The sequence below is a fragment of the Schistocerca cancellata genome, chromosome 2 (genome assembly GCF_023864275.1).
Source record: "Schistocerca cancellata isolate TAMUIC-IGC-003103 chromosome 2, iqSchCanc2.1, whole genome shotgun sequence".
Taxonomy (NCBI): domain Eukaryota; kingdom Metazoa; phylum Arthropoda; class Insecta; order Orthoptera; family Acrididae; genus Schistocerca; species Schistocerca cancellata.
In genome coordinates, this window is record NC_064627.1 from 325224923 (window position 1) to 325247677 (window position 22755).

Genomic DNA, 22755 nt, shown 5'->3' on the forward strand with positions numbered 1-22755 from the left:
AATCCAGAAACAAAGCGCCAGTCAGCTCAATGGAAGCACACAGATTCACCGCCACCAAAAAAATTTCGGGTAACCGCCAGTGCTGAAAAAATGATGGTGTCCATGTTCTGGGACAGCGAGGGCGTAATCCTTAGCCATTGCGTTCCAAAGGGCACTACGGTAACAGGTGCATCCTACGAAAATGTTTTGAAGAACAAATTCCTTCCTGCACTGCAACAAAAACGTCCGGGAAGGGCTGCGCGTGTGCTGTTTCACCAAGTCAACGCATCCGCACATCGAGCTAACGTTACGCAACAGTTTCTTCGTGATAACAACTCTGAAGTGATTCCTCATGCTCCCTGCTCACCTGACCTGGCTCCTAGTGACTTTTGGCTTTTTCCAACAATGAAAGACACTCTCCGTGGCCGCACATTCGCCAGCCGTGCTGCTATTGCCTCAGCGATTTTCCAGTGGTCAAAACAGACTCCTAAAGAAGCCTTCGCCGCTGCCGTGGAATCATGGCGTCAGCGTTGTGAAAAATGTGTACGTCTGCAGGGCGATTACGTCGAGAAGTAACGCCAGTTTCCTCGATTTCGGGTGAGTAGTTAATTAGAAAAAAAATCGGAGGCCTTAGAACTTTCGCAAGTGTGTGGAACCCATACCAGGTACAACTAACAAGGGATATTGAACGTATACAGAGAACGGCATTACGAATGGTCAGAGGTTTGTTTAATCCTTGGGAGAGCGTCACAGAGATACTGACGGAAATGAATTCAAAGACTCTTGTAGATAGACATAAACTATCCCGAAGAAATCTATTAATAAACTTTCAACAATCAAATTTAATTGATTACTCTATGATTGTACTACAACAACCTACGTATCGCTCACATAGGGATCGTGAGGATAAGATTAGAATAAATACTGCACGCACAGAGACATTCAAACACTCATTCTTCCCGCGCTTCATACGTGATTGGAACAGGAAAAACCACTAACAGTGGGACGTACTCCCTGCGATACACCTCACGGTGGTTTGCAGAGTACAGATGTAGATGTACATGTAGACGGAGACATAGCCTACAGCGCCTCTCCTGGACTTCATATCGATTGGACCCTAGATGACTGGAAAACCGTGACCTGTCAGTTGGTAAGAGGTGCTGGTATGGTTCGAGTGTGGCGCAGTCCCCACGAAGATATGGACGCAAGTCTTCAACAAAGAACTATTCAAACTGGTGGTGACTCCATAACGGTGTGAGGGTCCTCTGGTCCAACTGAACTAGCCATTGACTGGAAATGGTTATGCTCGTCTACTTGGACACCAGCTGCACCCATTCATGGACTTCATGTTCCCAAACAACGATCTCATGTTACCGAGCCTCGATTTTCGGGATTGGTTACAAGAACATTCTGAACAATTAGAGTGAATGATTCGGCCACCCAAATCGCCCGACATGAACCCCATCGAACATTTATGGGGCGTAACGGGAGGTCAGTTCGTGCACAAAATTCTGCACAGGCAACAGTTTCCAGTTATGGACAGCCACAGAGGTAGCATGGCTCATTATTTCTGCAGAGGACTTCCAACGATTTGTTAAGTCCATGCGATGTCGAGTTGCTACATGACTTTTGTGACCTCAATGTATAAGCAGTCCGTGACATTTCCGCATTAGGTATTGTTGTCCGGATTGTTTCTGTCAGATATTGTATCTTATTGGGCAATGTTTGGCAGTTGACGGTTTATTCTTTCTCTGCATTTGATGGAAGATTTAGCATATAAAAAAGTAAAAAAAGAATTTATGGTAAATATTCAGAGTGCAAGAGGAATTTCACTGTTAACCACAGACAGAATGGACAAGTGTAAAGAGTGCATTGAAAGCCTCTATGTGAGAGAGGAGCTCTCTGATTATAGATGACGGAAGAAATGAGAGTCTATATGGGAGATAAAGGACACCCAGTATTACAGTTTAACAGTGTTTTGGAAGAGTTGATATCAAATAAGACTGAAGGAATAGATACCATTCCTTCGGAATTTCTGACATCAATAGGTGAAGTGATAAGTAAATGGCTATTCAGTTGGTTTGTAGAATCTGTGAGTCTGAAAACGTGCCGTCGGCAAAATGTCGTCCACACATCGGGAAGATGTAAGGGCAAATATGGCTCTGAGCTCTATGGGACTTAACATCTATGGTCATCAGTCCCCTAGAACTTAGAACTACTTAAACCTAACTAACCTAAGGACAGCACACAACACCCAGTCATCACGAGGCAGAGAAAATCGTAAGGGCAAATAGTGCGAGAACCATCGTATAACCAGCTTTAGGAATGGTCTTGGCAAAAGTGTGGCAGTCCTGATGTTCATAAAGGAAGCAAGACTTAAGAAAAAGCAAGTGACGTTCCCGAGATTCGTTTATCCAGAAAAAGCATTCGACAATATAATACGGTACAAGACATTATAAATTCTTAAGTAAATGGGTGTAACCTATACGGAAACACAAATGTGCAACGGGAAAAATAAGAATGAAAAGCCGGCCGCTGTCGCTGAGCGGTTCTAGGCGCTTCAATCCGGAAGTGCCGCCTGCTACGGTCGCAGGTTCGAATCCTGCCTCGGGCATGGATGTGTGTGATATCCTCAGGTTAGTTAGTTAGTAGTTTAAGTAGTTTCTAAGTCTAGGGGACTGATGACCTCAGATGTTGAGTCCCATAGTGCTTGGAGCCATTTGAACCATTTTTAAGAATTAAAAGGCAGAGCGATGTGCTCGGTTGAGAAAGGTTATAAGACAAAGATGTAGCCTTCTCACCTATTCTTCAATCTATACATCGAAGAACGAAGGATGAAAATAAAAGGAAGGTTCAAGAGTTCGAATAAAATTCGTCTTAAGTTTATCTATTTCTATCAGCGTTTCTTTCATGAACAGAACAACACCCTTCAGTCATAAAATTGATTTTATTCCAATGCACGATGCATTTCGAGCCCTGGGAGCTCATTTTCAGGTGCTTTGACAGTCTACATCGATTATTTTTCTAGATTTTGGTTACTTCTGGTTTGTTTCCAGTGGCAGACACATGATTTCTGAATCACAGTATGAGTAAACATGTTTATGTACATGTATCAGCTACTGGAAACACACAAGAACAAACCTAAATCTGGAAAATAATCGTCTGTCAAAGCACCTGAAGATGAGCCTCCATGGCTCCAAAAGCATAGTGCATTAAAATAAAATCACGACTGTGATTGAAAGCGGCTGTTATTCATTTTACGAAAATAGAATTCGTGGTGATACGATTCGCTGATGGCATCACTATAGCCAGTGAAGGACAGCTGGAGGGTGCTTTGAATGGAGTGATCAGTCTAACGAGCACACACCATGTACTGAAAGCAAGTCGAAGAAAGACTAAAATGAAGAAAAGTAGCAGGAATGAAATTAGCAGTAAATCGAAAATCGAAATTAGGGATGGATAAATGAAAGAACTCGAGTGCCAAGGAGCAAAATAATATACGATAGGCGAAGCAAGGACATGACAAGTAGGCAAAGACGTCTGGTAGTACCAAACAACAGTCTTAATTTGAGGAAGACATTTCTTAGAATGTACGTTTGAAGTACAACACTGTATGGAAGAGAATCATGGCCTGTGGGAAACGCGGAAAAGAAAATAATCAAGTATCTAAAGTGTGGAGCTAAGGAAGGATGTTGAAAATTAAGTGCAATGATAAGTAACAAGAACCGAAAGAACAGATAATATCTTAGTATAGTTAAGGTTAACCGGCCATTGACCCTTTTCTTCTGTGCTGGATGCACACGCATTGTCTACGGGACTCGGTAAGATTGTCTGCCCCGAGTAATGAGTGTAATGGGCAGGGGCACTACGAATGTAGTGTGTGGACATTAAGTTGGGAGTGTGGGTCTCACGGGAAGAGTGCAAGGGATAAACCCCTCCAGTCGCACTATCCTCTGTGCCCTCGGTGGCTCAGATGGATAGAGCGTCTGCCGTGTAAGCAGGAGATCCCGGGTTTGAGTCTAGGTCGGAGCACACTTTTTCAACTGTCCCCGCTGATGTATATCAACGCCTGTCGACAGCTTGGGGACTTGATTTAATTATCATTAAATTCTAAGAGAGCCGCATGGTCACCGATGGTATCTGTTCTTTCGGACATTTTCGAAAGAATAGATACCATCTTTCCAGAATGAGATTTTCACTCTGCAGCGAGAACAAACCTAAATCTTCATATCAGCGCACACTCCGCTGCAGAGTGAAAATCTCATTCTGGAAACATCCCCCAGGCTGTGGCTAAGCCATGTCTCCGCAGTATCCTTTCTTTCAGGAGTGCTAGTTCTGCAAGGTTCGCAGGAGAGCTTCTGTAAAGTTTGGAAGGTAGGAGACGAGATACTGGCAGAAGTAAAGCTGTGAGGACCGGGCGTGAGTCATGCTTCGGTAGCTCAGATGGTAGAACACTTGCCCGCGAAAGGCAAAGGTCCCGAGTTCGAGTCTCGGTCGGGCACACAGTTTTAATCTGCCAGGAAGTTTCAGATACCATCTTCAATACTGAGATGAAGAGGTTGGCACAGGAGCGAAATCCATGGCGGGCTGCATCAGTTTCCGTCACAACACTGATGACTCAAAACTGAAGGAACCACTTCACGGCATTCGCTCCAGAACTGCTACAAATTCGTCGGGCAATAGACCGCGCCGCTCGAACTGTCGACACAACTGGCACTCCCAAGTGTATCCTACGACTTCCACATCGCTGGCAACGGGTTATACACAATGCAGGTGACTACTTTGAAGGTCAATAAAACTTTGAAACAATTATCTGTTTTGTACTAGCTGTAAATAAATAGTTGCCGCTATTAAAGTTCCAACCCTCGAATTACGCCATCAGTTCCGTCCACCCGTTAATAGTAGTGTGCATGAACAACTTTTTGTCGCGCCTCGCTGAGTCGCTAGTGGTTGCCCTTACCTTTGCAACCAGCGGCACCCGCTGCGCTGGCCCAACCTAGTCTAGACAACGAGAGAATCAACCAGAATATTATTTCCTCTCTTCTTGTCCAGACGATGGAGCGGCGCATGTGACGTTCCGGACAGCACTTTCCGGCTACAGCAGTTCGAATGTCGGACATTTGCCACGCCGGACATTTGCCACACTTGCCCCTTCGCCAGGTAGCGATCCCTCAGGTAAGGGACGCCCTTCCTCGTACTACTTCTGTCCGCTTTCAAACCGTCGTCTCCACATCTTACTCGATACAATCAGTACGTAAGGGACCTTCTTATTCGACATCTTGGCCAAATACAGAGCTTCTTTTCCGAAATCGAAATATTTATAACTTTTGCGAAACGAAAGCAATACCGACGATTATGTCAGCATGTAATCAGTGCTGCCAAGTATAAATATAGATCCCTCTGTCTGTACGGTAGCTTCCTTGTACGCTTACTGATTGCGATAGAAACAGTCCATCGCCATGGGAGCAACAAGAATGGAACGATGCAAAGAGAATGCGAATGTACGCTAATCATTTGTTTTTGGTTCAAATGGCTCTGAGCACTATGCGACTTAACTTCTAAGGTCATCAGTCGCCTAGAATTTAGAACTAATTAAACCTAACTAACCTAAGGACATCATACACATCCCTGCCCGAGGCAGGATTCGAACCTGCGACCGTAGCGGTCACGCGGTTCCAGACTGAAGCGCCTTTAACCGCACGGCCACACCGGCAGGCATTTGTTTTTGATAACTGCATTTGTGCCTACTTTAATTACTACAACTGCATGCACAACAGACAACAAGGAAAGAAGAAATGGGTATGTGAATGTGTGAAAAGAAGAACGACATACTCGATATTAATTTACTCTATAAAATGCGATATCCCTTGCGGCGAAACATTAGTTAATAAAGTGTAGACGGACAATGTTCAAAACATGACTGAAAATACGTTCACTAAATAGAGATAAGAACATCTATGATTGACATGTCATCTAAAGTCGACGTACAATTTTAAAATGTTAGAAATAAGGAAGTGAAGTAATACAGAATGCTATGTTTGTAACGTACGTTGTTGTTCTACATTGTTTAGCTCTGGTATTTACAGGGTTACAGAGGAAGCATCCTAGGTTTTGGAGGGAAAAGCCGTAATTGTAATGATCTGCAATACAACAGAAACAAGAAGCACAACTTAAGGAAAAATAATGTAATGTGTGTTCCAGCTCACAAGCGACATTGAAGCAGATAGTTCCTGTGACTTAGTATGGGCAGAGGTTATATTCGACAACTGGGATAAATTAATAACTGGCTCCTTTTATCGATCCCCGGTCTCAGATGAAACAGTTGCTGAACAGTTCAAAGAAAACTGAAGTCTCATCTCAAATAGTTACCCTACTCATACAATTATGGTTGGCAGTGACTTCAATCTACCTTCCGTATGTTGACAAAAATACATTTTCAGACCCTATTGTAGATAGAAAACAACTTCCGTAATTGTTCTAAATGCTTTTTTAAAATTATTTTGAACAATTAGTTCACGAGGCCATTCAAATTGTAAATGGTTACGAAAACACACTTGACCTCTTAGCCACAAATAATGCTGAGCATCACGACGGATACAGGGATTAGTGAGCACACAGTCGTAACGAGGCTCAATTCCGTAACAAAGAAATTCACCAAAACTAAACGCGAAATACATCTATTTATAAAAGCAGCTAAAAATTCGGTTGACGTCTTTCTAAGAGACAGTGTCCAATCCTTCCAAACTATGTATGTGAAGACCATATGTGGCTTAAGTTCAAAGAAATGGTATCAACAGCACTCGAGAGATTCATACCAAATAAATTAATAAGAGACAGAACTGATCTCCCATGGTACACAAAACACGACAGAAAGCTGCTGCAGGAGCACCGAAAAAGGCACGTATAATTAGACGAACGCAAAATCTCCAAGATTGACGAAGTTTTACTGAGGCTCGAAATTTGATGCGGATTTCAATGCAAGATGCATTTAATAGTTTCCACAACGAAACTTGCTCTACAGACGTAGCGGAAAGGCCAAAGAGATTCTGGTTCTATGTTAAGTAAACCAGCAGAAAGGCTCAGTAAGTGATGAGGAGGAGGGGGAGACAAGGGACCCGATCCTTCGGAGCAGGTAAAATCGTGGCAAATGTCCGGCGTGGCAAATGTCGGCAGACCCAGCAGTTCGCCGCTCTTCGGCGCGTGCCGCTCAGCGCCGGGTAGCGGAGGTGTGCGTGGTGAGCGCCACTCACGCGCCGACCTTGAGCGGCGCGGCACGGCGGGCCTTTGATCCGCAGACAATGCAGCGGCGACAAGCGCTTCGCACGTCCTTCACGCCGTGCCAGGCTCGCGGGCCGCGCACACGTTCCGCGCAGCGCCGCACGTGAACGAGCCAAGGCCCTTCGCGTTGCCGGTGCGGAACGTGGCCGCCCGACGCCCGAGTGCGTGACGCGGCTGGTACGACAGATTTCCTGGAGTCGCACCGTAGCCGACGTGCCTCCGTGTCAGTGGGAAACAGCCCGTGCTAAACTGCTATTTGACGGCACTTGGGCGGTGTTTTCGTGGTAAACAAGATAAGCTCGTGGCAGCGGCTGTGGCTATTCATAAATACCGAGATAGCGAAGTAAATGGAAGCAAATGTCGTAACAGTACAATACAGATATTAACCACAATACACTGAAGAGCCAAGAAAACTGGTATACTTATCTAACATTGTTTAGGGTTCCCGCGAGCACGCAGAAGTGCCCCAACACAACGTCGCATGGACTCGATCATGTCCGAGGTAGTGCTGGAGGGAATTGACACCATGAATCCTGCAGGGCTGTCCATAAATCCGTAAGCGTATGAGGGCTGAACAGCACGTTGAAAGGCATCCGAGATGTCTGGTGAGCTTGGTGGCCAGCGGAAGTGTTTAAACTCGGAAGAGTGCTCCTGGAGGAACTCTGCAGCAATTCTGGGCGTATGGAGTGTCGCAAGTCCTGCTGGAATTGCCCAAGTCCGTCGCGATGCGCAACGGAAATGAATGGATACAGGTGATCAGACAGGATGCTTACGTACGTGTCACCTGTCAGAGTCGTATCTAGACATATCAGGGGTCCAAATTGGTTCAAATGGCTCTGAGCACTATGGGACTTAACATCTATGGTCATCAGTCCCCTAGAACTTAGAACTACTTAAACCTAACTAACCTAAGGACATCACACAACACCCAGTCATCACGAGGCAGAGAATATCAGGGGTCCCATATCACTCCAACTGCACACCCCCCACACCATTACAGAACCTCCATCACCCTCATGAGGTTGTCTCCATACCCGTACATGTCCACCCACCAGTTACAATTTGAAACGAGACTCGTCCACCAGGCAACATGTTTCCATGACGAGATACTGGCAGAAGTAAAGCTGTGAGTACCGGACGTGAGTCGTGCTTCGGTAGCTCAGATGGTAGAGCACTTGCCCGCGAAAGGCAAAGGTCCCGAGTTCGAGTCTCGGTCGGGCACACAGTTTTAATCTGCCAGGAAGTTTCATATCAGCGCACACTCCGCTGCAGAGTGAAAATTTCATTATGTTTCCATTGTCTCCATACATGTACACGTCCATCCGCTAGCCATCAACAGTCCAGTCTCGGTGCTGACGGGCCCGGGCGAGGAGTAAAGTTGTGAAGTTACCAAGGGCACACGAGTGGGCCTGCGGCTCCGAAAGCCCATATCGATAGTATTTCGTTGAATGATTCGCACACTGACACTTGTTAATGGCCCAGCTTTGAAATCTGCAGCAATCTGTGGAAGGGTTCAACTTCTGTCACCTTGAATGATTCTCTTCAGTCATCGTTGGTCCCGTTCTTGCAGGATCTTTTTCCGGCTGCGGCGATGTCGGAGATTTGTAGTTATACCGTGTTCCTGATAGTCACGGTACACTCGTGAAATGGTCGTACGGGAAAGTCCCCACTTCATCGCTACCTCAGAGATGCTGTGTCCCATCGCTCGTGCACCGACTATAACACCACGTTCAAACTCACGTAAATCTTGATAACCGCCCATTATAGGAGCAGAAACCGATCTAACAACTGTGCCAGACACTTCTTGTCTTACATAGTCGTTGCCGACCGCAGTGCCGAATTCTGTCTGTTTACCTATCTCTATATTCGAATACGCAGCCGTCCTTACTATGTTATTTATTATATGACCACCAGTTTCGCTGTCACAGTGCACCATCTTCAGGCAGTAAGTGACGCTGAGGGGATCAACCGTATCCAAATACACGATTAATCTGTTGTCAACATCTATGAACTTGTTTTCGTAGGCTATCTGTAACAACGATGTTGCGTCTCCAATCATCAGCTACCAACACACTCACTGGTAGCCATGTGTGTAAGGACGGCCACACATGTTCCATTTTAACTACATGCGAGTAAATGAGCGGCCGAAGTCCCTCAAATCTCCAATCACAAGACTGGACATACAAAAGCATAATAGTTGGTGGTTGGTTTTAGTAACTGTTATTCAACCTACTATGTCCTGACAGGCGAACAACGCACCTAATTTTATCCTATGACCATGCTAGCCCAGGTAACATACGATACTACGAATTTAAGTCTTGCATATATATAACATCCTGCTAAACCGATAGAGATCCACAACGTTTTTGTAGTAGGCTTCCAGACGGTATTTTAGAAATTCGAAAGGGTACGACATTTCTGTACCCTTCGGAATTAAATGTAATCCTTTTTAATCGTACGGTTTCGATTTGGGGCAAAAACACAAGATCATGCATGAGTGTGACACGTACATTGCCACTATAAATATTTATTTATGCAAGGTGTAAACTAAATGACAGAATTATCAGACGCTAACCAGCGTTCGTAAATATGACAATACTACAGCATAACTATTTCCTAACTACGACTGTTTGAAATTTTTAACACATGGGCATTATTAATCTCACGACCGGAAGAGGTCAAGGAAGTTGTTGACACATTATTAATAAGTAATACAAAAAATTGTTCAAATGGCTCTGAGCACTATGGGACTTAACATCTACGGTCATCAGTCCCCTAGAACTTAGAACTACTTAAACCTAACTAACCTAAGGACAGCACACAACGCCCAGTCATCACGAGGCAGAGAACATCCCTGACCGGACCGGGAATCGAACCCGGGAACCCGGGCGTGGGAAGCGAGAACGCTACCGCACGACCACGATCTGCGGACTTATGTAATACAACTGCAAATGTTTTTTTTATTCCAGTCTTTTATCACAAATCAATTCTTTTGACAAACCGGTTTCAGCCCGTGATGACCATCCTCAAATCTTTTCTACACCATGTCCTAAAGTGATGTAGAAAAGATCTGAGGATGGTCATCACAGACTGAAACCGGTCATCGTCAAAAGAAACGATATTGTGATCAAATACTGGAATAAAAAAACATTTGATAGTATTGGATCACTGTTCGTGTACGCAACTATGTCGCAGCTGGTAATACAACTGCATTATGCATTCCTGGCTTATTGGTATTTTAAGTCTTTAACGTGAACAGGTATACATGAAGATGATGTTGCTATTCTATCGTCTATACACAATACAAAATAAAATCGTCCGCCCAGTTTTTCTTTCTGTATGTGAAGGCTAACCTCAGGAACTACTGTAGGGTTTCTGATACAGTTTTCACCAATAGACTGATCCACGAGAAAGATTTATTTACTTGCGCAAGTAAGGTTGAATAGCATTCCCCGTTGAAATTCAGTAACTGCCATTACTTTTCTCTATTCTGAAGGGAAAGGCACTGCAACTAAGAAATGAGGAATTTTCAAGATTTTAGAGTTAGGAATCCTGAGGCGTGACTGTTTAGGGACGCCCCATGTGTGTGACGACGCGTGACATTGGAACACTGTGGCCAACGACCTCACCGGGAGAAATACTCTTTCAGTTTAATAGCCATGTAAGGTGATCTTTAACTGCTGATGAAATGACCGATATTGTCTTTGTCTCTCGTCTAAAGGCATTGACAAGCATCTCTTTCATTCGAAGGCGATGCTTTGTTTCGCGGCGTCGCCCTGTCACGTTTAGCGGAAGCGTGATACAATTTGTGAATGGAAGCGGTAGTAAGCATGTAATCTGTGTACACGTACGCCACATTTTTTCCAGTGCATGGGCGTGTGAGTGAAGAAATGTATGTATGAGTGTGTGTGTGTGTGTGTGTGTGGTGTGTGTGTGTGTGTGTGTGTGTGTGTGTGTGTAAATGATAAAAGAAAGAACAAAAGTTTATCTCAGCTTCACGCAGCTGTTTGTAAAAGAAGTTGCAGTATGCAGCTTTTTTATAAACCGCTACATGAAGCTGAGAAAAACATTTACTGTTTAATTTATCAGGTTGTTTTCAATTGTTTCGTGAGAGACGCCTGTAGTAGAGGAACATTTTTTTTTCAATTTTCCAAGAGATTTTCATTTTTGGTGCGTTACTGCGATTGCTATCCCGAGACCAACTACAGTAACTTACTTATTACTGATGATTCGCGCTCGGGATAGGAGGCAAATATTAAAACTATTTTAAATAATTCAAGCCTGATCATTAAGAAAGAGGGCCGTCATACGCGGTAACAACTTAAGAGTACAGTTTGTCACGTTTTCTGAAATATTTACGTTGTCTGCCGTGGTAAGGCAGCTACGAGTCTACCAAACCGTAGTGAGCGAGGTGGCGCAGTGGCTAGCAATTTGGACTCGTATTCGGGAGGACGACTGTACAAATCCGCGTCCGACCACCCAGATACAGTTTTTCGGTGATTTACCAAAATCACTCCAGGCAAATGAAAGTATAGTTCCTTTGTAAGGGCACGGCCGATTTCCTTCTCCGTCCTTAAAGAATTGGAGCCAGTGCTCCGTCTCTAATGACCTTTTAATCGACGGGCATTCAAACGTTAATCTTCCTTCCTTCTGCCAGACAGTGCTCTTCAGTTACTGCTGAAGTTTCATGCACCAGCGACTTCTCGTACCTTGCTACAGTCAGTCTTTTCAGTATGTGTCTCTATACGTCTACTGAAATAGGTAAATCTACTAACAAGGGAACCTCCCCATCGCACGCCCCTCAGATTTAGTTATAAGTTGGCACAGTGGATAGTCCTTGAAAAACTGAACACAGATCAATCGAGAAAACAGGAAGAAGTTGTGTTTAACTATGAAAAAAATTAGTAAAATTTACAAACTGAGTAGTCCATGTGCAACATAGGCAACATCAAGGAGAAAATGAGCTTAGGAGCGCCGCGGTCCCGTGGTTAGCGTGAGTAGCTGGGAAACGAGAAGTCCGTGGTGCAAGTCTTCCCTCGACTGAAAATTTTACTTTCTTTATTTTCGCAAAGTTATGATCTGTCCGTTCGTTCACTGATGTCTCTGTTCACTGTAATAAGTTTAGTGTCTGTGTTTTGCGACCGCACCGCAAAACCGTGCGATTAGTAGACGAAAGGACGTGCCTCTCCAATCGGAACCGAAAACATTTGATCGCAAGGTCATAGGTCAACCGATTCCTCCACAGGAAAACACGTGTGATATATTCTATACGACACTGGTGACGGCATGTGCGTCACATGACAGGAATATGTTGTCGACCCACCTAACTTGTACTCTTAGCGAATGGGTAAAAAGATTCTTCTACCTTGCCCGATTTAGCTTTTCTTGTGGATGTGATAATCACTCCCAAAAAAGTGATGAAAACTTAAAGAGTTTGTCACATAAACAGAAAATAAAAAATTAAAATTTTCTCTCGAGGAGAGACTTGAAACGAGGACCTCGGGTTCCGTAGCTGCTCTCGCTAACCACGGGACCACGATGCTCCCCGACTGCTGATCTCCTTGATGTTTCCTATCTTCATATGGACTACTCAGTTTGTATATTTTACTATTTTTTCATAGTTCCACACAACTTCTTCCTGTTTTCTCAATTGATCTGTAATCAGTTTTTCAAGGCCTATCCACTGTGCCAACTTATAACTAAATCTGAGGGGGGTGCGATGGGGAGGTTCCCTTGTAAGGACGAAGGTGGTGATTGCCTGTTTCCTGTAAATCGCAAATAACAACCCGAAAGAACTGATTCATATCATCACAGTACAAAGATTTCCTCTAAGCGAAGCACGTTAATCGAAAAGTACACGCCAAGAAGTGAACTAAATGACAGAGGGTTGTAATCGTGGGAATACATCCTCTAGGCTTGTCGGTGAATATTGTCCCGCGATGTAGCAACTGCCTGATGCACGATGTAGCAAGTTAGCTAGTGCCTGATGCAATATCGGCGCTCAGCTACCTCTCCCGGCTGCAGCTGCAGCTTTCCGATATGATAGGTATGAAAAACAGTTCCGATGTTAAGCTTTTACTACTCAGTGTGGCAAATAAAACAAACGAATCGTAGTTTGCAAATTATCTGTACTTTCTGTAAGCAATATTTCCTGAGAGTACTTGGGCACCGGATTCCGCTCGTAATAAAAATTACGGAATTAGGGGGTGGCCAAGACAAAAGGGCCCTGTGGTATGCTAAACGTGATCTTTGAAACTGTCTGATTGTTGTTATTTCTTAACGCTGGGGCGGCGTTCGAGCGGGGTCATGTCATGTCGAGTGGCGATTTAGTGGAAATCTGGACATTCGTGGTAAGGTCTTAATTCAGTGTGCGATTTGCAGGGGGGGATGGGGGGGATTTCCCCCCCTCTGCATCAGACCATCCCCTCCTCTGGGTTTAGTTTATGCATCCTAACCTGGGATGTTTATTTCCCACGCACTGGAGTAAAACTTCACATATAATTTAAATTTGTGGAGCCGAACACTGAAAGTTTTTAATACAGTCTTACTATTAATACTATTAATATGTATGCTTATTAATTTTGAAAAAGTGTTATGTAGTAGACAAGCATTTCAAAACATTTAGAACTAAACGACAAGACGACGCACGCCACATTTCCGTAGCATGCCATAATGTTGCAAGACGTCGCCCCAGCGTAAACGAGGCTTTAGAGCCAGGTCTGTACTGTGTGGTGGATGTGATGTGTTGCGTACGAAACTGAAACCTGCAATCAGATCCAAACGTCGTGGAAAACTGTGAAGAGGTGTCATCCTGCAGCAAGATAACGCTCGCCCACGTTCTGCCAAACGGACATCCGACGCAATAAAGGAGTTGAAATTCGAGGTGCTGGAACATCCACAGTCCAGACCTGGCTCCAAGCGATTTTCACATGTTTGGACCCTTAACGGAAGTACTACAGGGAAGAAGATTTGAAAGTGATGAAGACGTCATTGCTGCGGTGCAAAATTGGTTACAGATGCAACCGATAAACGTATTTTCTGATGAAGTAAAAAAACTCGTAAAACGTCGAGAAAACTCCATTGAAGTCCAGGGAGGTTACGTAGAAATATAACGCATTTTTCAGTTTTCTATCATCAGAATAAGTACAGCTTTTCACAAATGTGCCTTTACTTTTTGAATTCCCCTCGTATATCTGTATGTAGATGATTTTGTAAATAAGCTTTACCTATAGTGTACTTTTAAAGATATAACAAGGGATGGCTTTTCTGATAGTGCTTACGCGTGAATAGTGAGTTTCGGCGTTAACATCTATTTATAAATAACTGTTTAACCATGGGTAACGCCACGGTCCAAGCTAGTAACATATATAATTATACTAACCCCCTAAGACATCCCCCCCACTGGTAAAAGCACAAATCGAACACTGGGTCTTATGGGACCAAACTGCTGAGGTCATCGACTGCTGAAACTCTCTATGGATGTAAATCGTTTAAAACGTTAAATGAAAGGTTCATGGAAAATATCCTGAGACAGCTGCTCCTGCAGAAAGTGTTATGCAGAAATTGATCTCTAAATTTAGAGTAACAGTTACAGTCGCTAACGGCTAACGTAAATGTGTAAAGAAAGTTTGTTCGCCGAATAATAATGACCGTCCAAGGTAGGGTAAGAAGTCCACACGTCTATCTTCCCAACTAAACATTAAACGAACGTCATGCTAGAACATATTGAAGCTGTTACATATGCGAGCACGCAAAGTAAGTGATACAACAATTAAACCCTCCGAACGACGCACAACTACAACAGGAACGTGCTGTTATCGCAGGTTTATGGCCTTCCAGACCACCCTATCTGTCTGCCTGTGATTTTTATTTATGGGGTAATTTAAATGGTATTGTCTACAAGTAACAACAGCATAAATTGAAGAGTTGAAGCCGGCCGCGGTGGTCTAGCGGTTCTAGGCGCTCAGTCCGGAACCGCACGACTGCTACGGTCGCAGGTTCGAATCCTATCTCGGGCATCGATGTGTGTGATGTCCTTAGGTTAGTTAGGGTTAAGTAGTTCTAAGTTCTAGGGGACTGATGACCACAGATGTTAAGTCCCATAGTGCCCAGAGAAATTTGAACCATTTCGAAGAGTTGAAAACAAACTAGCCGGACGCTGTGGCCGAGCGGTTCTAGGCGCTCCAGTCTGGAGCTGCTCGACCGCTACGGTCGCAGGTTCGAATCCCGTCTCGGGCATGGATGTGTGTTATGTCATTAGGTTGGTTGGGTTTAAGTAGTTATAAGTTCTAGGGGACTGATGATCTCAAATGTTAAGTCCCATAGTGCTCAGAGTCATTTCAACCATTTGAAAACAAACATTCTCAATTCCATTGCGGAAATCCAACCAATTGAACCGGCAAAAATTTCCAGAAAAATTGCGAACGGTTACTCAAGCATGTCGCTGATGGTTATCTGGTTACAAATCTTTTCTTCAACTCAGATGAATCATGGTTTCACCTTAGAGGTCATGTGAACATTCAAAACACACGCTATTGGTCAACAGACAATCCAAGGACACGCTTTGAGATGCCTCTGCATGATTTGGAAGAAGGCGTTCAGTGTGCAGTTTCAAGCCAACGGATTGTAGGCCCCATTTTCTTTAACAACAACGTGAACTCTGAAGTGTATGTAACGGAATTGCTGCAGCCACTCAAAGCGCAGTTAACGGACGAAGACCAACAATATTCGTTTCTCCACAAATATGTATCTACGGCGCATACTAAAAAGTTTTCAGTTCATATGTCCATGAAGCTTTCGCAGAAGAACGTACAGTTTCCACAAGTTTATGTCATCCCAGATCGCCTGGTCGGTCTACCAGTGTTTTTCATTTGTGGGGTAATTTAAAGGTTAACGTCTACAGTAAAAAACAGCATACAACTGAAGGGCTGAAAACAAACAATCACATTGCAATTGCGGAAATCACACCAAATGAATTCGCAAGAGTTTCCAGAAATATGTTGTTGTTGTTGTGGTCTTCAGTCCTGGGACTGGTTTGATGCAGCTCTCCATGCTACTCTATCCTGTGCAAGCTTCTTCATCTCCCAGCACCTGCTGCAGCGTACATCCTTCTGAATCTCCTTAGTGTATTCATCTCTTGGTCTCCCTCTACGATTTTTACCCTCCACGCTGCCCTCCAATGCTAAATTGGTGATCCCTCGATGTCTCAGAACATGTCCTACCAACCGATCCCTTCTTCTAGTCAAGTTGTACCACAAGCTCCTCTTCTCCACAAATCTATTCAATACCTCCTCATTAGTTATGTGATCTACCCATCTAATCTTCAGCATTCTTCTGTAGTACCACTTTTCGAAAGCTTCTATTCTCTTCTTGTCTAAACTATTTATCGTCCACGTTTCACTTCCATACATGGCTACACTCCATACAAATACTTTCAGAAACGACTTCCTGACACTTAAATCTATACTCGATGTAAACAAATTTCTCTTCTTCAGAAACGCTTTCCTTGCCGTTGACAGTCTACATTTTATATCCTCTCTACTTCGACCATCATCAGTTATTTTGCTCCCCAACTAGCAAAACTCCTTTACTACTTTAAGTGTCTCATTTCCTAATCTAATTCCCTCAGCATCACCCGACTTAATTCGACTACATTCCATTATCCTCGTTTTGCTTTTGTTGATGTTCATCTTACATCCTCCTTTCAAGACACTGTCCATTCCGTTCAGCTGCTCTTCCAGGTCCTGTGCTGTCTCTGACAGAATTACAATGTCATCCGTGAACCTCAAAGTTTTTAATTTTTCTCCATGGATTTTAATTCCTACTCCGAATTTTTCTTTTGTTTCCTTTCCTGTTTGCTCAATATACAGATTGAATAATATCGGGGATAGGATACAATCCTATCTCACTTCCTACCCAACCACTGCTTCCCTTTCATACCCCTCGACTCTTATAACTGCCATCTGCTTTCTGTAAAAAGCGTAAATAGCTTTTCGCTCCCAGTATTTTACCCCTGTCACCTTCAGAATTTGAAAGAGAGTATTCCAATCGACATTGTCAAAAGCTCTCTCTAAGTCTACAAATGCTAGAAACGTAGGTTTGCCTTTCCTTAATCTTTCTTCTAAGATAAGTCGTAGGGTCAGTATTGCCTTACATGTACCAACATTTCTTTGGAATCCAAACAGATCTTCCCCGAGGTCGGCTTCTATCAGTTGTTCCATTCGTCTGAAAAGAATTCGCGTTAGTATTTTACAGCTGTGACTTATTAAACTGATAGTTCGGTAATTTTCACAACTGTCAACACCTGCTTTCTTTGGGATTGGAATTATTATATTTTTCTTGAAGTCTGAGGGTATTTCGCCTGTCTCATATATCCTGCTCACCAGATGGTAGAGTTTTGTCAGGACTTGCTCTCCCAAGGCTGTCAGTAGTTCTAATGGAATGTTGTCTACTCCGGGGGCCTTGTTTCGACTCAGGTCTTTCAGTGCTCTGTCAAACTCTTCACGCAGTATCATATCTCCCACTTCATCTATATCCTCTTCCATTTCCATAATATTGTCTTCAAGTACATCGCCCTTGTACAGACCCTCTAAATACTCCTTCCACCTTTCTGCTTTCCCTTCTTTGCTTAGAATTGGGTTTCCATCAAAGCTCTTGATATTCATGCAAGTGGTTCTCCTTTCTCCGAAGGTCTCTTTAATTTTCCTGAAGGCAGTATCTATCTTGCCCCTAGTGAGATAAGCCTCTACATCATTACATTTGTCCTCTAGTCATCTCTGCTTAGCCATTTTGCACTTCCTGTCGATCTCATTTTTGAGACGTTTGTATTCCTTTTTGCCTGCTTCATTTACTGCGTTTTTATATTTTTTCCTTTCATCAATTAAATTCAAAAAATGGTTCAAATGGCTCTGAGCACTATGGGACTTAACATCTATGGTCATCAGACCGCTAGAACTTAGAACTACTTAAACCTAACTAACCTAAGGACAGCACACAACACCCAGTCATCACGAGGCAGAGAAAATCCCTGACCCCGCCGGGAATCGAACCCGGGAACCCGGGCGTGGAATTAAATTCAATATTGCTTCTGTTACCCAAGGGTTTCTACTAGCCCTCGTCTTTTTATCTATTTGATCCTGTGCTGCCTTCACTATTTCGTCCCCCAAAGCTACCCATTCTTCTTCCACTGTATTTCTTTCCCCCATTCCTGTCAATTGTTCCTTTATGCTCTCCCTGAAACTCTGTACAACCTCTGGTTCTTTCAGTTTATCCAGGTCCCATCTCCTTAAATTCCCACCTTTTTGCAGTTTCTTCAGTTTTAATCTACAGTTTATAACCAATAGATTGTGGTCGGAGTCCATATCTGCCCCTGCAAATCTCTTACAATTTATAACCTGGTTCCTAAATCTCTGTCTTACCATTATATAATCTATCTGATATCTTCTAGTATCACCAGGATTCTTCCATGTATACAACCTTCTTTCATGATTCTTGAACCAAGTGTTAGCTAAGATTAAGTTATGCTCTGCGCAAAATTCTACAAGGCGGCTTCCTCTTTCATTTCTTAGCCCCAATCCATATTCACCTACTATGTTTCCTCCTCTCCCTCTTCCTACTCTCGAATTCCAGTCACCCATGACCATTAAATTTTCGTCTCCCTTCACTACCTGAATAATTTCTTTTATCTCATCATACATTTCATCAATTTCTTGGTCATCTGCAGAGGTAGTTGGCATATAAACTTGTACTACTGTAGTAGGCGTGGGCTTCGTGTCTATCTTGGCCACAATAATGCGTTCACTATGCTTTTTGTAGTAGCTTACCCGTACTCCTATTTTTTTATTCATTATTCTACTCCTGCGTTACCCCTATTTGATTTTGTATTTATAACCCTGTATTCACCTGACCAGAAGTCTTGTTCCTCGTGCCACCGAACTTCACTAATTCCCACTATATCTAACTTCAACCTATCCATTTCGCTTTTTAAATTTTCTAACCTACCTGCCCGATTAAGGGATCTGACATTCCACGCTCCGATCCGTAGAACGCCAGTTTTCTTTCTCCTGATAACGACGTCCTCTTGAGTAGTCCCCGCCCGGAGATCCGAATGGGGGACTATTTTACCTCCGGAATATTTTACCCAAGAGGACGCCATCGTACAGTAAAGCTGCATGCTCTCGGGAAAAATTACGGCTGTAGTTCCCCTTGCTTTCAGCCGTTCGCAGTACCAGAACAGCAAGGCCATTTTGGTTAGTGTTACAAGGCCAGATCAGTCATCATCCAGACTGTTGCCCCTGCAACTACTGAAAAGGCTGCTGCCCCTCTTCAGGAACTACACGTTTGTCTGGCCTCTCAACAGCTACCCCTCCGTTGTGGTTGCACCTACGGTACGGCCATCTGTATCGCTGAGGCACGCAAGCCTCCCCACCAACGGCAAGGTCCATGGTTCATGGGGGTAGGACCTTTTCATTAAAATACTGATTTCCCGCCAGGCCTCGGTGTGGCCGAGCGTTCACCATGTATATCAGGCAAGGGAACTAACACCCCATGAAGGCCCAAAGGTACCAACGGGCCACCGTGTCATCCTCAGCCCACAGGCGTCACTGGATGCGGATATGGAGGGGCATGTAGTCAGCACACGGGTCTCCCGTCCGTAGGTCAGTTTCTGAGACCGGAGCCGCTACTTCTCATCAAGAAGCTGCTCAGTCTGCCTCACAAGGTCTGAGTGCACCCGTCTTGCCAACAGCGCTCGGCAGACCGGATGGTCACCAACCCAAGTGCTAGCCCAGCCCGACAGCGCTTAACTTCGGTGATCTGACGGGAACCGGTGTTACCATTGCGGCAAGGCCGTTGGCCCTATGAACTACTGCCCTACTGAATATTCAGTATGTTGTTTTTCTTTACAATAATTTACTACTCTGTATTCTTGTCTTTGTGTTGTTTATAAGACATGGGGCCTCTTTTATTTTGGCCACCCAGGAACACGGACACTGCGAAGGAGAGGGGAGAAATGAGATGTGGATTTGGAGACGAATGGAAAGTGTGAAATGGACAGATAAAATAAGGAATGACTGTTTTACACGGAGTGAATGACATAAAACAAATACTGTAAATAATTGCGAGGAGGACAAAGAATTTGGTTAGGGCACTGAATGAGAAGCGATTAAATAATAGAGGAAGGACTTGAAGAGGTACTGCGTAATAGTCGACATTATACGCAGCCACGAAAAGGATGGCGGAAAACTAGGAGAAATGGGGGAAACCTTAACATGCAGTTACGGACCTGCCTTAAGGAGAGAATACACCATCATGGTACGAGGAGGATTAGCCGTACCAGAGCCATCCGTCCTTTTGACCCCGCGCATAAAGAGTGACGTCAAGCGCGACTAGCTAGTGAGGGATGCTGCAAGCAGATATTCTGAGCGCAACTGTCACATGAAGACGGATGCGACGGCCGTGCAGCGCAGGCAGCAAGTAATTTGGCCGGGCCAGCCACTTGAAGCAATTCGTCGCGTGTCAGCGCGGGCGCTGCGGTGCCGGCGCAGCTTACAGCTGTCAGCGGCGATTGCCTGTCAGCAGCTGACGTCACCACCGCCCGAGCGCGTGCTCCGCACACTTTGCCTTAAGCCTAGTTTACACGACGACATTGGGTTGCGCCACTCGTTGCGTGGAACGAGTTGCACGCAAGTGGTTTCATATTTGACTGTAATAATTATAATGCCGTGTGGCTAGGGCCTCCCGTCGGGTAGACCGTTCGCCTGGTGCAAGTCTTGACTGTAGACACGCCGCCACCAATATACAGGGTGATCAAAAAGTCAGTATAAATTTGAAAACTTAATATCTAACATTCTGCGTGGTGTCTGTTTGTTCTAAGTCGTGTCTCGCTACCTCTTTCGCGCAACGACGCTCTGAGCGTGTTTTTTTTTTTTTTTTTAGGGAATTGACTAGTTTGAACCTGGGACCTGTTGCTGGTAAGGAGACGCCAGACCACACATGGCATGTAGAGTTCAGAAGAGTTCAGTGAGACTAGCGATGATATAATCAAATGCTTAATGATTTTCGCTTCAGCTCCACTGCACTCCCTGTAAAAGAATCTGAATACTAACTAAATTTAGTGGAAGGGGTTCAAGGCTTTCCTATCTTTAGTTAGCTGGTAAAATAACGTCGAGAAAATAGTTAAGTTTACCACTGGAATTTTTATTCTACTCACAAAACATTGTTCATAAATTGCACTATTGATAAAAGGAAATATTTTAATACAGAATGATAAAAACCAACTGCGTTCAACAAAAATGTGAACGAATATTCCCTGAATGGGTTTCCAAGTTCTACAATGGATCGAAGGATGACCTATGCCATATCACATCTATAATCTACGTTTAAATTAAATTTCATAAAAGAGAAAACTATCAAAAATGGTCTACAGTGACCCTCAATTATCTTTAATTACTTATTTAACTTGTCGTAAATTACAGTGGCTGATGTGGCTTCTCAGTAACTATATAACAGAAAAATCATCACGTTTCAGATTTTAACTTCAAGTAGCAAATGTGAATACCATGAGCTTTAATTGATGATCGACATTAGTATTATGCAAAAAGGGGGTGTAACAGATGAGACTTCTGCAGTTCTGAGTGAAGCCTTATGCGGCATCGCGTGCGTTCATTACCTTGTTGTTGGTTAGGCAGCGTCAGGGGGCGGCGGGCGGCGCAGCTCCACACACTTCGCCGTCTCGGAAGCAACTCTTTCTAACTCCTCCTTACTGCAATTTACCAAAGTTGGTTTAAGAAAAGCTGTCTGGCTGTGTTTTCAACTGACCAATCAGTGTCTCAACGTTAACCTTAAGCTCTGCCTACAAAAATTCTGCCTATCCAATGAGAAACGTTATACTTTTCGTGGTGGGGCAATGTTTTTAATGTTTGCAACGTAACAGAGACGCGAAAAAATCTCACGCCCAAACTTGCAGCTGGTGTGGCACTTTTAGTGTTATCGTAACATCTATAATGTTCTTCGGGAGGGCTCTATCTTTCAACATGGGCTGGGGGGTGGTTTTGGCGGTTGGCCGGCGATGTGGGTGTCCGTCCCTTATCGTAGGGCCTTCTAGCTTAACACGGTTCTGCTCTCGGCTTCTGTTCTCGTTCCTCCCCTCGGATCTGCGTCTGTATCACGGTGGGAAGGTATGACATGCATTTAGGCGTTCTTGTGTTAGTCTGTGGTATTCCATTTGCTCACTCGTTGATCGTATTACTTTGGTTAATTTAATGTCAGGATTTATTCGGAGCTATGTGACATACTGCCGGATTTGCTATCATGTCAGGGTTTTCATGGAAGGTGTTGGATTTGCCTGACACCTTACAAATAAACCACGGAATAATGTAGATATAGAGGTAAAAACTGACGCACATGCTTGGAATGACATGGGGTTTTATTAGAACAAAAAAAAAACAAAGTTCACAAAATGTCCGACAGATGGCGCTGGACAGCAAAAAGTCAGTGACT

At 44.0% G+C, this 22755-nt stretch overlaps 1 pseudogene; it reads right to left on the minus strand.

Moving 5' to 3' along the window:
• Positions 1-19993: 19993 nt before the first annotated feature.
• On the minus strand, positions 19994-20111 carry LOC126163556 (5S ribosomal RNA; annotated as a pseudogene).
• Positions 20112-22755: the final 2644 nt, after the last annotated feature.